The sequence below is a fragment of the Ursus arctos genome, unplaced genomic scaffold (assembly GCF_023065955.2).
Source record: "Ursus arctos isolate Adak ecotype North America unplaced genomic scaffold, UrsArc2.0 scaffold_3, whole genome shotgun sequence".
Lineage (NCBI taxonomy): Eukaryota > Metazoa > Chordata > Mammalia > Carnivora > Ursidae > Ursus > Ursus arctos.
In genome coordinates this window covers 29,751,125-29,766,991 of record NW_026622985.1, presented here as the reverse complement: position 1 = coordinate 29,766,991, position 15,867 = coordinate 29,751,125, and the positions used below count along the sequence as shown (strand labels likewise).

Genomic DNA, 15,867 nt, shown 5'->3' with positions numbered 1-15,867 from the left:
ACTTTCCCCAGGCTGATTCTTTGGGGTTTTTGTTTTGTTTTATTGAGAAGAGCTAGGAGTAAATTTAACAGAGTTTAAAATATCCTCTGTTGGGTTGTTGGACTGGTGAATTGTCCATAAGATTAGATTATAAATTAGAGGTCATTATGTTTTAGAAGACCTTCCTGGACACATCTAATTTGACCAGAAATCAACACTCTAGCTTTCTGCTAGACAGACATGAGGGGCCAACAGTCAATGATGTAACCTGGATAGAGCAAGACTTCAACGTGAAAATGTTTCCTCTACTGGGTAGTGACTAACCAGCCCCACCAGATCTCTTTCTGAAGTCTCAGCCTCACAGTGAACAGCAGGTATATAGAGAGTAGAAACAAAAAAGATATTTGCAAGGATTATGGTGTCAGATTAGGGAACAATGGAAGTTGACAAGTCACTTGTGGGGAAAATATGTCAGAGGCAAAAGCATATAAGAAATGTTTTATAAATTACTAAAGTTTTCTCTAAAATACCAACTTTGGAAACCTGTTCTATTAAATCATAAAAACAAAGAATTCATGTTTTAAAACAATCTTTGAATATACCAGGACTAAATAGATGATTAGATAATGAAAAACAATCTTTCACTGATTTCTGATTCTGAAAAACAGGAATTGATCCAAAAACAGCATATGAACAAGACCCATCTGCACAAAAGCCTAACACTGCAAATGAAGTGAGGAGCTCAATACGGTTGACTCATTATCAAATGTTTCCATGACACTTCAAGAGAAGCACAAACAACAGGGGGGTAAAATCTCTTCAGTCGGGCTATTAGAATTCCAATTCTGAGGCTCTCAACTGGTGGTATATGTAATTCTTCTAAATGATGGGAATTAATTTCTGTGTTGTGATTTTTTTAAGGGATTCACCATATGGCAATAATTATTTAAACCAAGAACTAAAATAATGAAGTTATTACAACGAACTTATTATTAAAATAAATAAAATTTAATAGATTTTGAGTTTACATAACTTTTTATCTAGTATTTTAAAAATAATAAATACTTATGGAAACATTTCTAAGAATTCAGGATGCACATGGTGAAGAATAAAAAATACTCCCTTCATACACATTGTCCAGGCTGCAGCAGACTCCTGAAAAGCAAGCATTTTTGACAGATTCTGTGAACCATGTCAGGAATGGTCTATATGGTATATTTAAGGAAATACATAAATACCCAGGTATCTGTTTCAGTGCACAAATGGGTTTATACAGTGCACAATGTTCTGCCACTTGATTTTTTTTCCTTAAGGTAATCTTGACATCTTTGTATATCAATATATCATTCTTTCAGTGAGAGCATAATATTCTGTCATGGGGTGAACCATAATTCATTTAAACATTCCTGTACTAACGGACATTGAGATCATCTCCAATTTCTGGGGTCATCATCAACAATAGTGCAAACATCCTTTCACATATTTTTGTGCAATTCTGCTGATATATATGTAGAACACATTACTAGATATAGATCTGGCAGGTCAAAAATTATGTGCCTTTTTAAATACCTATTTTAAGGGGAAAATAAAATTGTATTTCTTGGCACTTATATCTGTGTTAAAAGATGTACTGCATTTGAAAATAATAAACTGCATTTTATTAAAAATTGTATAGTGCAGATAAGATCACTACTTAAGTCAACTTTGTTGAGTCTTATCAATTATAAAAGTTCTCCATATCTTCCTACAAATTTCTTGAGGAACCAGATGCTTTCTGAAAGTAGGTATTACACATAATAATCTAAGGAAGATGTAGGGAAAAAGAAAAGCCAGCAGCACGTCCTAAAAGAGTTTGGCTCTTTATCCTACTGCCAGTCACAGCTTCATTCCTTAAAGTCTCTTTTGTTCCAGAAATAAACCTGCTGTCATTGAAACCTTCTTCATACTCCTTGATTTAATAACACAATCATAACAGTACAGATGTTTATTTTTAGCTAATTAGACAGAGCTAAAAAAATTACCCACCTCTATAAAAATGAGCTGTATGATAGTTCCTATGTCTATTGGTTTATCTCCCCTGTAGACAAAAGGCTTGCCATTTTTATTCTAGGGAAGTTAAAATAATCGTTTATTTGCAAAATTCAAAGACAAACTGCATTTTTATTAAAGAGCCAGAAAGATCTCCCAAAAAAAAAAAAAAACAACGGAATTTATTATAAATATGATACACTGAAAGCACAAAGGAAGCTACATAGACTGGGTTATAAAACTATAAAAATCCAATAAAGGGAACCAATGGGAGCACAGCAGCGAGGCCACAGTCATCTGCCCTCCATTCAGACCCTCAAAGGAAGTTCTACAACTTTATCAGTTCCAAGATGAGTCAGGGCCACCTCCTCCAAAGAGCCTGCTCTGATTTCCTCCTCCTCACAAATTATTTCTCATTAACTTCTCTTTCTCTGAATGTTCATATACTCTCAGATCTGTAACTGCATCGCTTGACACCTGCACTCCTGTTTCTGTCCTATGGCCTCCCCTAGTCTAGGGTGTCTTTTCATGGAAGCACGTGTGCCTAATCTATGTTTATACCTCCAAGTGTGCTGTTAGAAAACTGTGAATCTCAATTTCCTCATTGATAAAATGGGATTAATATCTGCTCATGCTGCCAACAAGAGTATGCAAGGAATTCCATGAGGTAACAAAGTCAGGTCCACTGTAAACTACTATATAAATAGGTGAGGGGTGCAATCAGGGAATATTTACTCAGTGAGGGATTTTATCATGTCCCTTGAGCTAGGATTCTCTTAATTTATTTGCTAAGACTAACAATTCAGGGCATTGATTAATAATGTAGATTACTATGTTTCTGGCCCTGAAAGTTTGTTTAGGCAGCTCAGAAGTGAGACCGAGAATCTGTATTTTTACAAATACTCCATGTTTTTCTTACTCTAGGAATACACCAGGACAGCGGTTCCCAACCTTGGCTGCATATCAGAATCACCTGGGGGAGCTTTTAAAATCCCAATGCCCAGGCCAACCTCCAAATCAATTAAATCATTATCTCTGGAGATGAGACACGGGCATCAGCATCTTTATAAAAGCTTGAGATGATTCAATGAAACTTCAGTGATTGAGAACGCCTGCACTAGAGAATGGCTGCTCAGTAGCAGGGATTCCCGAAACTGTTCCCCAAACTAAAGCCTCGTCCTGGTGGGTTTTGTAACTAAATGATTCCCAGGCCTTCCCTCAGACCTACTGAGTCAGAATCTCCAAGGAGGTAGGGCTCCAGGGTTTTTAAGAGTTGCAAAAAATTTCCCAGGTGATTTTGAATATTGTTATTTGGAATTACTAAACCTAAAAACACTCAGTCCAATACCAAATCATCTCCATGTAGAGGATACCAGAAAGACTGGGATCTTCCAGAGAATAAAACTATCAACCATAACCTAGGCATTCTGTTTGGTGATCTTGGTGATTTATGAGAGAATTCATAATGACTGATTAGATGAATATTTTACAAATAAGAAAACACAGATTAAGAGACAATCTTCCTACCTACTTAAACTTGGATATGCCAGATGCCCAGTCAAGTCTCTTTATACTGGAAGTTATCAAAGAGCAGTTTGCAGCACAAAAACATGAGCTGGTTAGAAATTCAAATTCTCAAGCCTCACCCTGGACTTACCCAATCAGAAGGTCTGGGGATATTGTCCAGCCACCTGTGTTTTAGCCAACACTCCAGCTGACTTCAATGCACTCTATAAGTTGGAGAGCAACTGCATTACACCGTACTTGTCCCTGCATTCTAGAGCTCCTCACCGCTGAGCTCCCTGAAATCCTACACGGCTTCCTCACCAGATTCTTAGCAAAGCAGAAAGGACAAAAACAGTCACAGCTCTTCTCCACACCTTTTCTAGTTTGACCCAGGCCAGCCGGCTTTATCAGGAAGAATATGGAAGGTAAAAGGTGAGACAAGAATATAGAATATGTGAGAATTCTACCATGGACAGAGCCATGAAGAGCAGTGCTACCTGTAGGTGCTGGTAGGTGGGACGCCTTAGCCTGCATTAAAGGGACCAGTGTGGTCAACCGTCCTGGTTAGCCTCAGACCAAGGGGTTTCACAGGATGCAGGTTATTCAGTGCTACATCCATGAAAGGCACAGGCAAATCAAGATGATGTGGTCACCACAAAAAGGACAGGGCCAGTGCGACACTTACAAACCAAATCCTCAACCTGGTCACTCCTATGTTCCTGCTCTGCTCACTGGGTCACAACCCTCTCCTGCTCCATGGGCACCAGTCCCAGGATCAGCCTTCTGCCCTGCCGACTGGGGTTTATGCCAGTCATCCTCCTCTATGGGTGAGATCCCCGGTCACTCTAGCACCGTAGTTCTGAGCCCTGGAATACCAAGCCTTATTCCATACCAGTTATATTAGAATCTATAGGAGTAGGACCTGGCGTTTTTAAAATCTGTCCAGGTGATCCCCATATGCTACCACGGTTGAGAAGCTATGCTCTAGCCAATACCCCTTTGTAAGAACTGAAGCTCTGCCCTTGAACTCTACTGTGTACTAGATTCCTTCCAGACATATGCATTGCCCAGACTTCTGTTTTTGGCCACATGGCTAGAGTCCATTGCACCAGGCGCTTGCCTACAATAACCTCTTCCCAATTTCCCCTTGATTGACACTGACATGAGGAACCTGCCCTTTTCTTACCTTTCCCCTTCCTCCCTCCCAATGGTGACAAATGGCGTTTTCAGGCATTACTGAGTCAGGAGAAAACCAAGTCTCCCTAGGGCCATTTGCATCAAGGAATTTCCCAGAAAAGCAAAATCTTATGTTGCAGAGGATCCACCAACCCACCCTGATTAAAATTCATAACTTGAGATTACAAAGAATCAGACTGGATTCACAGAAGGGACACAGGCTGAACATCTGTTCAGGTACAAAGTGTAAGAGTTATCTGATTTTACGAGCTCTCTAAGAAAAGTGGAGAGAAAGATCATCTCACCTCATTTTACAGTAAATTAAAATTAAAGATATCACATGGTGGTTCCCAAATGCCAATAATCCATGGGTCTACACCAATGTATGTCAAAATCTTTAACACTTAATGCCAAAATGAGAAAAATAAGTACAGTGTAGTCAGTCTTTCAGAAAGCTAAATGTATTTCATTTTTATATAACTGCCCTTTGTTTTTGAGATTAGTTCTTTCTTTCTCTTTCATTATTAAAGTTATCCATTTTTAAATTTTTAACAGAATGGTTATTTTGGAGCAATGATAGACTCACAAAAAAGTTGCAAAGATGGCACACAGAGTTCCAGCATACCCAATCACCCAGTTTTTCCTCTGTTAACATCTTACATTACCTGAGTACATTTGTAAAAACTAAGAAATTGACCTCAGTACATTACTATTTATTAGACTCTGAGCATTTAGATTTTAGCAATGTTTCCATTAATTTCCTGTTTCTGTTCCAAGACCCAGTCCGGGGTACCACACAGCATTAGTTGTCATATTCATTCTCTGTATGGTAACAATGGTAAACAGAATTTAGGTATTTTGAAAGGGCTGCTTCTCTATATGGTGAAAATAAAAAGCCTGGCAACTCTGTATTAATCCCTAAAATTTGGTTTGTTAATATACTGGACTATGAAATATAACTCTAGTCAAGAGTATACGTGAATACTTCCTAGATTTTAATTTCACACTATAAATTTTCAAAAGAATTTTTTAAAAACACTCTAATGTAATCAGCTCAATTTAAGTGCTTAGAAATAAATTCTGAAAGATGAGTCAATAACACTGTGCTATAACAGAAATCTAGAACTCCTTGTTTTCTGAGATTGTTCGGGACTAGCCCTTCAAAGATGTTTGTATAGTAGACAGCATTGAAATATGGAGATTATCTCCCTCTAGAACAAAAGCCAAAGCATGTTTACTGCCTCTTATAAAAGATTTAGGTTTTCTAAATTCAGAATTTCTCTCTAGCGACACAACACACTGTGTGTGCAGGTGTCCCCTAGCCCTTCCCTCTGTTAACTTCTGGAATCGAGGCTCAAGAGACAAGTATTAGAAAATGTTGATGTTCTGGCTACTGCTTTTGCTATGAGTATTAAAGCCCTTTGTCTCTAACCCAGGAGTCTCCTGTCTTCTGCCAGCAAAGATGAAATTCCAGCAGGCAAACTTGTTAACTTGCAAGTAAGATAAAATCTCAGACCTTCACAGTTCTGGAAACTTGGATGTCCATCTTCCACTGAAAATCAAGAGTTTTGCTAACGGTGAGCCTCTATTCCTATAGGACAAAACCAGCTGACAATGACTAAGGCGCACATTGCCCATTTCATCACAACTAGCCAATCTCTCACGTATACTACTGGTTGATAACTTTGGATATTTGTGCTTGCCACATTATTCTACAGTATAGTTGTTTAAGCGGCAACCAAATTATCAGCTTCCTCCAAGATCTAGAACTAAAGCATCATTCAAAATCTCTTCACTATTTTAACATTAACTGATAACATCAGCGCTAGGATCTTGTAGCATAGTCATTAATCAAAAAACATTTTTTAAAAACTAGGCAAACCTAGTTGACAAAAAAAAAGGGGGGGATTTCATTTAAAATGCATGGTTCCTGTTAAAGAGAAAAAGATGTATAAGAATATTATTGTAGCAAAAGTTTCTACAAAAAAGGAACAAAGAGACAGAACCAGAAAGTCACTGGATATAAATAAAGGTGATAAGGAAAGAGTTAGTCCTAATGGAAGAGGGTGAACACCACAGAAAATGAGGGCTATCACTTTCTTATGAGCTCTCAAGTTTAAAAAAAATCCCACCAGGGACCTAGTGAGCTTAAAATCTATTTTTATTGTTGTGCAGGAGTCTTTCCTTACACTGATTTCCCCTGGGTAATGTCAGCTAAGGAAAACAAAGTATGAAAACTATGATAAGTTCCTAGGAGTTCCAACTCACAAGCACCCTAAGTGAACAACTGTTAGTCTTTTGAGATGCAATGCATTTTCAAAATGTATAGACTTACTCCCTTCTCCTCTTGTCAGCCCAGGCACCTCCAGCACGTATGCTAAATGTTTTTACGTTAGTTATAATCAAAATGCCTTCTTTGTTAGTTTCCTAGGATGGCCGTGACAAATTACCAAATTACCTGGGTGGCTTAAAACAACAGAAATTGGTACCCTCACAGTGCTGGAGGCTAGGTGTCTGAAATCAAGGTGTTGGTAGAGCCATACGGCCTCTGAAGATTCAAGGGAAGAATCCCTCCTTGCTTCTCCCTAATTTTCAGTGCTTGCCAACAATCCTCTGTGTTTCCTGGCTTGGAGACACACACCCTCCAATCTCTGCCTTGTCTGTACATTGCTTTCCCTTTGTGTGTCTGGGTCTCTGTATCTAAACTCCCATTGGATTAGGGCCTTCTTTGTAATTTGATCACATCTGAAAAGATCCTATTGGCAAAAAGTCACATTCACAGGCAAGAGGGGACATGAGTTTTGAGGGGACACTATTCAACACAGTACAACTTCTTACGAACTGAATGCTTAGATTTCTAAATCCAGGGATTTTGCTTCTAAGAAGATTGGCTTAGTGGAAGAAACTGGAGGTGCCTAGCTTCATTCATCTAATAAGATTAAGGTGTATCTTAATTCTAGCCAGCCATTCATTCTAGTTTCCCACAGCTTCATTTAAAAATACTTGCCATTATTTTCACACAAATAATATGGTAAATCTGACCTTCAGTTCAGAGCTTCCCAAATTGCTTCGTTTTAACGAGAAAATAGGCAAGAGAAACTATTTTTCAGCCGTCAGGTAATTATGACAGACCCATCAATATAACAATGTCTTATTAGACGACTAAAAAATTTTAGGTTCCCACAAAGTGCTCCTCTGCAACAAATTACTGTAATACAGACAGGGTACTTATCAGGTGCTTAGAGATGCAGTTCTAAATTGGGAGAATGGAAAATCAATGTGGCCCACATACAGTGACTATATAATTACAAACTCATGAAATTATAACTCTTTCCAGGAAATTATTACATCATTATATCTTTATACAAATAATGGAAGTTTAAATGTATTGCTCTATATGAATTTTTTAGCATACGAGGTGTATATTATCTAAAACCTTATTCTGTAGTTGATGTCTGAACATTAACAGGGAGAAATATAATTGATTAGAAGAACAGTTACACAAAAAGAAAGCATATTTGGCTTTCCTACAACAAAGGAAGAAAAAGATTATGTTCCAACCGAAAAGATTTTTGGTTATTTTGTTTGTTTGTTTTTTAAGAAAACGTAACTATATGGGGGCCTGGGGTAAGGGAAAAAACTACTTTTTCCCCCCCACTTCTAGCATGAATGTATCCTCCTTTAATTTCACTTCCATTCTATCATTCTGCCATCCACTCCTTTTCTGAAGAAGTGAGGATAAACAAGTAACACTTCTAGCTGCCAAAAGAAGACCACATTGCAACATCTCTTCCCCCTCGTATACCCTGAGCCCCAAGCACTGTGGTCAAGAACTCAACACCAATATTCAGTGTTTGCTCCCTGGATGATTCCAAATTAGCCCAGGACTGATTTAAATTACAACAAAGGGTTGGCTTTCTAAGGAGGAACTTCTCAAGCAAAGTCCTTCACAGAGAGAAGCTAGTATTTAAGACTACATCAGATAAAAAGTGATACTAAGCCTGGAAAAGTAAAGTGGAGTTTTTTTTGTTTCGTTTTCCAGCAACTGTTTCTATGGACACAGGTTGGTCATTGGCCACTTTTTGTTACTTATTTGCTTGTAAAATGAAGGAGGGAGTTAAATTAAGTGGTATCTATGATTTGTGATCTATTTGTTGTTGTTTTTGTTTTTTGCAATCTGTTTTTTAAAAAATCAAAGGTCACCAACTTTTTTCTTTTAAATACCAGGCCAACTTCCAAACAATCAGTATCTTATACGTAGCACTTAGCATAAAGGAACAAAATTGAAAACCAACAACAAAGATGCTCGTATGTTTGAGAATTTTTAAATGTTTAATATAAAAATTTTAAACAAGTTATAAATTGCTTCTAAAATCTAAATAATTTACGAGTCATATAAAAGTCATGTATACAATACAGAAAAAATATATATGGACAAAAACAACAAAAAATCTAGATATCAGAACTTCACGGCTGCTAAAAATACTACCAAATTTTACATTCCTAGATGCTTATACAAAATACAGTTGATAATGAATAAGTTAAACATTTAACTCAATGAGTTTTGAAAAGAACACAAGCAAAGTGCTTTTAAAGTAAAAGGAAGTAAACATTAGTAACAAAGAGGTAAAACTGATTCTTTGAAGAAAAAAAAAGTACTTAAAAAAGTTACAGGATTGACCAAGTAAAAGAGTAAAGGCATAAATAAACAGAAATGAAATAGGAGACACACTGATACAGAATTAGACTTTAAAAACCTTGAGAAGATTTGAAACAAATATAGCAAAGAGTAACACGTTAAGTGTACACACAGAAATGTTATAATATTATATGTAATTCTGAATGCTTTAAATATTTCAAAATTATGGAAATTTCTACTCACAGATCATTTGCTGGTATTTTATGACTTGACACTTAAAATTAACTTAGATATGGCTCTAATATACCCTAGAGAGGAAACACATGTGAACGTAAGCCTCAGTACAGATGATGAACTTAGCATTGGGTGAGCAGACGTGAGGCTCCCTATCTGGTTTTTAGGTTTCCTGTTTATATTTACTGCATCTTCCTATAGCAGGGGGAACACTATGTCCTCTCAGACCTGTCCGAACTGGACTTCTCCCCACACAGTGTTGGGTGAACAGGACAAACTACTTGATTTCCTGATGATAGGCTTAATTCATCCACTATCTTTTTGTTTAGCAGATATTTATTGTCTTCTAGGCACATATATTGCTGAATGCTATGTATACAATAGAAAGTTCCGTGAGAGCTTACTCTTGGAGTAACTTCTCATGGAATTTCCAGTCTAGAGGACAGAGGATTGTTTTATTAGGAAGCAGAGCATGAAGGACAGCTTTTGTTAATCCTGCCATGCCTCCTGTGTCCTCAGTAGGGTCAGAAACTAGCAGGAAGAATGGGCAGAAGCCACCAACGGCTTAGTCAGAAATTTTTTACAAACTGCCACTTTACCTTAGTAATGATAACAAAACTGATATCAAAACTAATATTTGTGGAGCACTTCCCATACCCAAAGATCTGGGTACATGTTTGTCTTCCTTGTTTAATAGTGGAGGACAATGAAACACACAGGAGTAAGTACCATCCACGGCCATACAGACATGAATTGACAGTGTCAGGATATGAATTCAGGTCTGTCTAGCCCTGGCAGTATTGTCAGTCTGCAAATTTTCCTACCTCCAAACGACAGACCTGTCCTGCACTTGAAAACAAAACAAGTGCTTAGTTATATCTGTTAACAGTACTCAAGAAAAATTTTACAAAAATTTTTTTCTTCATCAGAAAAGTAGTTTGAAGCAGCTCAAGGAGACAGCAATTATTCTGCACAAAAATCTAATTGCAATGTGAACTGCCTATTGACCCCACTCAGAATTACCAAAACAACTATTCTGCCTTCCAGAGACAGTTGGAAGTATTCTTCCAGATTTTTGAGAACATCGAGAAAAGAGAGAAATCAATATGTGAAGTCCAAAGGTGGTATTGGCCTGATTCCTGCAGGTCACACCTGATAATTCTTTGAGTTGAGGCTCTGGTCAAATACCACACTCCTGCTTTGATCCCATGCCCTCTTGTACCACTGTCCCCACTTCTTGTTCTATCCATCCTCTCTGGTTTCTTTCTATTTGTCTCATGCACCAAGATCCTGCAGCAGGGCCTCTGCATTCTTGCACATGCTAATTTCACTGCCTGAAAAGCTGTTCCCCTCCCACTTACCTTTCAAACTTCAGAAATTAATATCATTTCCCTACAGAAGTCTTCCCTGACCAAGCAGACTAGGTCAGGTCTCCCATCAAATGCTTTCAGGACAATGTGGACTTAATTCCCTTCACAGCACTTCCATAACTCATTTAAAAAGCTCTTTTGGAAAAAAATAATAAATAGAGAGATAGATAAATAAATATTCTTTTAAAAAGCTCTTTTGGTAGCTATTTTCATTATGCCTGTCATCCCTACTAAACTACAAGCTTTAGGAGAGTGAGAATTGCATCATACTATTCCTAGCTACCTCCCTGAACTAATGGCAAGCATTCAATACACTAGGAAGGAAGGAGGATTGAGAACACAAGTAGGGTATCTGAGAATTCAGGCTTTTTTCTACTCTGTCATAGATCTCCAATGTCAGTTTTCCTAGTCCTTCAAACCCCCATTGCCTGAATTTTTTAAAGTTTTCTATAGGGATAATCAAGTCTACTTGCATCTACCTCTTTTTCTACCTCTTATATGTAACAAAAATGATGCTACGATAAAACATCAGTGGAGTCCTGGACAGTGACCCCCAAAGTGGCTGTAAACACTCAAACCAGTAAATGTTGAGTACTTTATACTCTGGTCTTTATTACCTGTTTTTTTGTTTTGTTTTTATGGGGTGGGGGGAGAAAGCAAGAGAGAGAGAGGGAAGGGAGGGGCAGAGGGAGAATGAGAGAGAATCTTAAGCAGGCTCCATGCCCAGTACGGAGCCCAGCTCAGGGCTCGATCTCAGGACCCTGAGATCATGACCTAAGCCACCATCAAGAGTCCGACACCTAACTGATTGAGCCACCCAGGTGCCCCTACCTGTTCTTATTTTTAGAGTGGCCATTTATTCGCTGGGAAATAAGACTTTTAATAATAAATGTATAAGAAAATAGCACTAATTTAGGACAATATCAGGGAATAATCTATGATTTTTTTTTTTTGCTTCAAATGAGTTTCAAACTTGTCCAAAACATTTCCACAATTTCTTGTTCAATCATAATTAATAGTTCACTCTAATTTCAAAAAAATTTGCAACAGTAGATTTACATGAGACACTGTATAATGAAAAATTAATTCTATAATTAGAATTAAAGTAGGGACAATATTCTATTACAAAATAGTTAATTGGTTCCAAACATAGAATACCATTAGTTAGTGCTACTTTTAATTTTGTTTTAATTTATGGCTGAACATGTCTCTTGAAGTTTATGGATAACACCTTGAATATTAACAGACGAAATAATTATTTCAATATTCATTTGGAAAAAAATCTCACACTAGAAAGAAAATAAATAGGACTTTCACTCAAATTGGTTACAAACAGAGCTTCGAAACAGAACTCATGCTGACACCAGCTGTCACTTTTCATTTTTCCCTGCTCCCTGCACTAAGATACCTGACCTGTATAAACTGGTAATGGGCCAATATATTTTCTTCAGGCTACAAAGTTAAGAGGACTTGGAATCTTAACAATGCCATTAAGGTAGCTGATGCATTATACATGATGATGGACCTAGAGCAACCTTGCTTCAGTCCCAAAAGAAAGCAAAATTTACTTAATCTTCACAGAATTTTCTCCTATAATGCAAAGAGAATCAAATCATGAAATCTGAGACCTTCCTGAAACCACACTGATTACAAGACGGCAGAGGAGCATATGTCCACATAAGCCTGCCAAGGGGAAAATGCACACACTGTCCAGCTCATGGAGAAGATACTAAATAGATGACTAGCCATGGCTAAAAAGTCATGTTGGGAGACATACCCAAAAGAACCATTACATGTAAGGAAGAAACAAACACTTTACCAATTGTTACATTTGTACAGCTCTTTTATTCTTCGTGTGTGTGTGTGTGTGTGTGTGTGTGTACACATGCCCGTACATTAGGGAGGCAGAATATAACCAAGTAACTTCTAGTCTGCTGGCAGGATGATGATGTGTCTTAGCTTAGTTACTTTTGTCCATAAAACCTCACATTTCCTCCAGATGCAAATAAAAATACACATAGGCATAAGATGGGCATAAGAACTGAAGCATGTGTCTGCCATGTGCAAAACAGCTACATATTTCAAACAGTTACATTTTCGGAGGCATGGAATTCCCTGTGCTGAACAATACTCAGTCCAGCCTCTGTGGAGAACAAAGAGGACTAAAAATAAACTCCAAGAGAAAATGGCTGAAAAAACAAGGCTTCCTGAGAAGGCATTTGGTTTTCTTTAGAGTAACAGAAATTTTCTATTTAGAATAATCGAAACTCACCTCAACCAAACGATGACATTTTTTTCAATGTATGTCTTACTAAAACAAACTGCTAACAGAGAAGTAACTGCAAATGGTAAACTGGGGTGTTCTGACTTAAATATGTGCATTCAGATTCCTCTGGTATTGTGACTGTTTCCATAGAGAAGGTAGACGATAGTGGATAAGAGCAGGAATTCTGGGACCAGGATGCCTGGCTTCAAGTTCTCGGGCAAGTTAGTTAAACTTTCTGTGCCTTAGTTTCCTCCCTGCAGAATGAGGACAGAAATGGTACTATTGGAGAACTAAGTTACTTAGCATATGCGATGAATACCCAGCACATAGTAAGTACCATCCCAGCATTTGGTGCTTCTCCAACTGCCACAAGTACTTCTGCTCTTCTATTCCTCAGTCCAGTTACAAGTATTGATCCCATCAGGATATCACTAGGATTCAAAGAGGTATAGAATGTATGAAACAAGAAATCCCTGATGGTAAAATGAGCACTTATGGGCTCATAATAATTAATTGACAAAAATGCGAAATTTTGAGAATGATATATAACAGAAGCACAGGGAGTCTTTTTTTTTTTTTTAATTCCGTTAAGGTGAATGCAATTAGCTGGAAAGAACATGCCACCAATAGCTGTAAGGAAGCAACATGAGTTTGGCTTTGTAAGAATTGGCTAACTCTTCCAAGCAGCTAACGTTCAACACTCGCAGCAGTTATTTGTCACTAAGATTTAGCCCTACAGACAGCAACGACAACAGGTTTTATACAGGACAGCAACACATGGTAATTATCGATCAACGAAGCCAGCTGACTAGGATTCCCAGACACTCACCATCAAATGTATGGCTTTTCCAGCTACACTTTTGTTCAAATACTTATGTGCTGATACCATGGCTCTTGCAGTAACAGAGAAAATTAATAAGTCCTCATTCTGATATAATCCACTATTTAAAAATGGAAGTATTTAAAAATGACCAGCAGCTCAAACCCACTGGACCAAAAGAACAAGGTTTCCTGTGCTGGATCTCTTTGCAATTATAGAATCATCTCTACACCAGGAGATCCCAGAATTGAATCCCACTACCATTCCCCATTACTCACTTCAATAATTTCTTATTAAATTACTGGAAGATTAATATATATATATATATATATATATACATATATATATATATATATGTATATATATATATATATATATATATTAGAGTGTCTAGATCTCATTCTTATAGAATCCTTATATCCTGATTTTTTAAAATTATTTATGTCAGCAGTTAGAGGCTAATGAAGTCATTAAATATGATAAAATTTAAAACTAGTTTAGCCACAGTTGGTTACCAAATATTCATGGATAAGAAAAATACATAGAACAAAAAATTTTTTAAAGTCATTCTGGTTTTACTACTAGTCACACTGATGTTAATGCATGGCTAAACTAAGAGAATTGAGAAGTAATTTCTAGAAGTCATCTAATTTTTAAAATTGTGTATTTGTGGTGAAACTTGGTTTTTTTTAGTGTAAAAAGTTATCACATCTGTAGATATGACATCTAAAAATTTCCCCTCTGGTGAAGAGAACCAGTGTGAGGTAACTGCATGCCCATCCCACAGCCTGTAACACCTGTACCTGAAACTGTCCTTCATCCTGCACATGGGGTTCTGCTCCAGAACACAGGTGCAGTGGTGAGAGACCTTACCCTATATCTCCCAGGCAGTCTAGCAAGAAGAACATAAATACACATTCTGACACATGGGTAGTAGCATCTGCCAAACATACTACCATTGCTTCGCTAAATTGTCATAATTTTAATCAACTCTATTTACACACACTCAGTTTAAAAGTCTCCCTAATAGACAAAATTGAGATCAAAACCCAGTTCAGTTTATGGCAAATGAACTCTATCTCAATAAAGCTGTTTTAAAAAAAAAAATCCCAGTTACCACGGCAGCAGGACCCCTGCCCCAAAGGACCAACTAAGGGTCTTTGATTGATAGTCTGCCCCTCAGCCATCCTTAAAATGCACATCACTGAGTTACTTTACTAGATAAAGGCTTTCCCCATTTCCACAGAGCCAGGGGAAATGCCTGAACTTTGGATTTGAAATTAAAGGCGATACAACTAAGAGCTTACATGACAACTTCTACAAATAGGCCCATTTAAAAAGAAATCTTCTCTAAAAGCATCTTCCCGGACCATGTGACTTGATTACTGTCTAGGTAACTATGTATTATTCCCTTATTCACGAGGCTCTGAAAAAGCTACTGTAGTGAGAATTCAAGATAGAGAACATGTTCCACAAATGTAAGGGAAAGTTGTTAATACGAAGCGCATTTTGGAAGAGAAATGCTGTTGGTGAGTTCTCCTAAAAAAAAAAAAAAAAAAAAAAAAGGAAAGGAAAACAAGATTTTAAAAAGCTTTTGTATAGATTACTTGGCCGTTGCTTGCATTTCATGTCAAAGACAATCTCAAAATAAAGAGATTACCTAAAGGCTATTTGAAAAACAAAAACAAAACACTAGTCTCCATTTCAGAAGATTCATCACCTATGGAATGGCACGGATGGCTCTGTACTAATGCAAGCAGCAGAATTTACTGCACACCCACGCCTGGTTTTCCTTTTCCTCTTAATCGCTTACTCTTCTTGCTTCTATAGAAAGAACCAAGATCCTGAA

At 37.3% G+C, this 15,867-nt stretch overlaps 1 protein-coding gene across 10 annotated transcripts in view; it reads right to left on the bottom strand.

The window, feature by feature from the left end:
- Positions 1-15,867, bottom strand: part of ADAM22 (ADAM metallopeptidase domain 22) — a 214,877-nt gene that overhangs the window by 85,799 nt on the left and 113,211 nt on the right. The gene's annotated exons all lie outside the window — the stretch shown is intronic.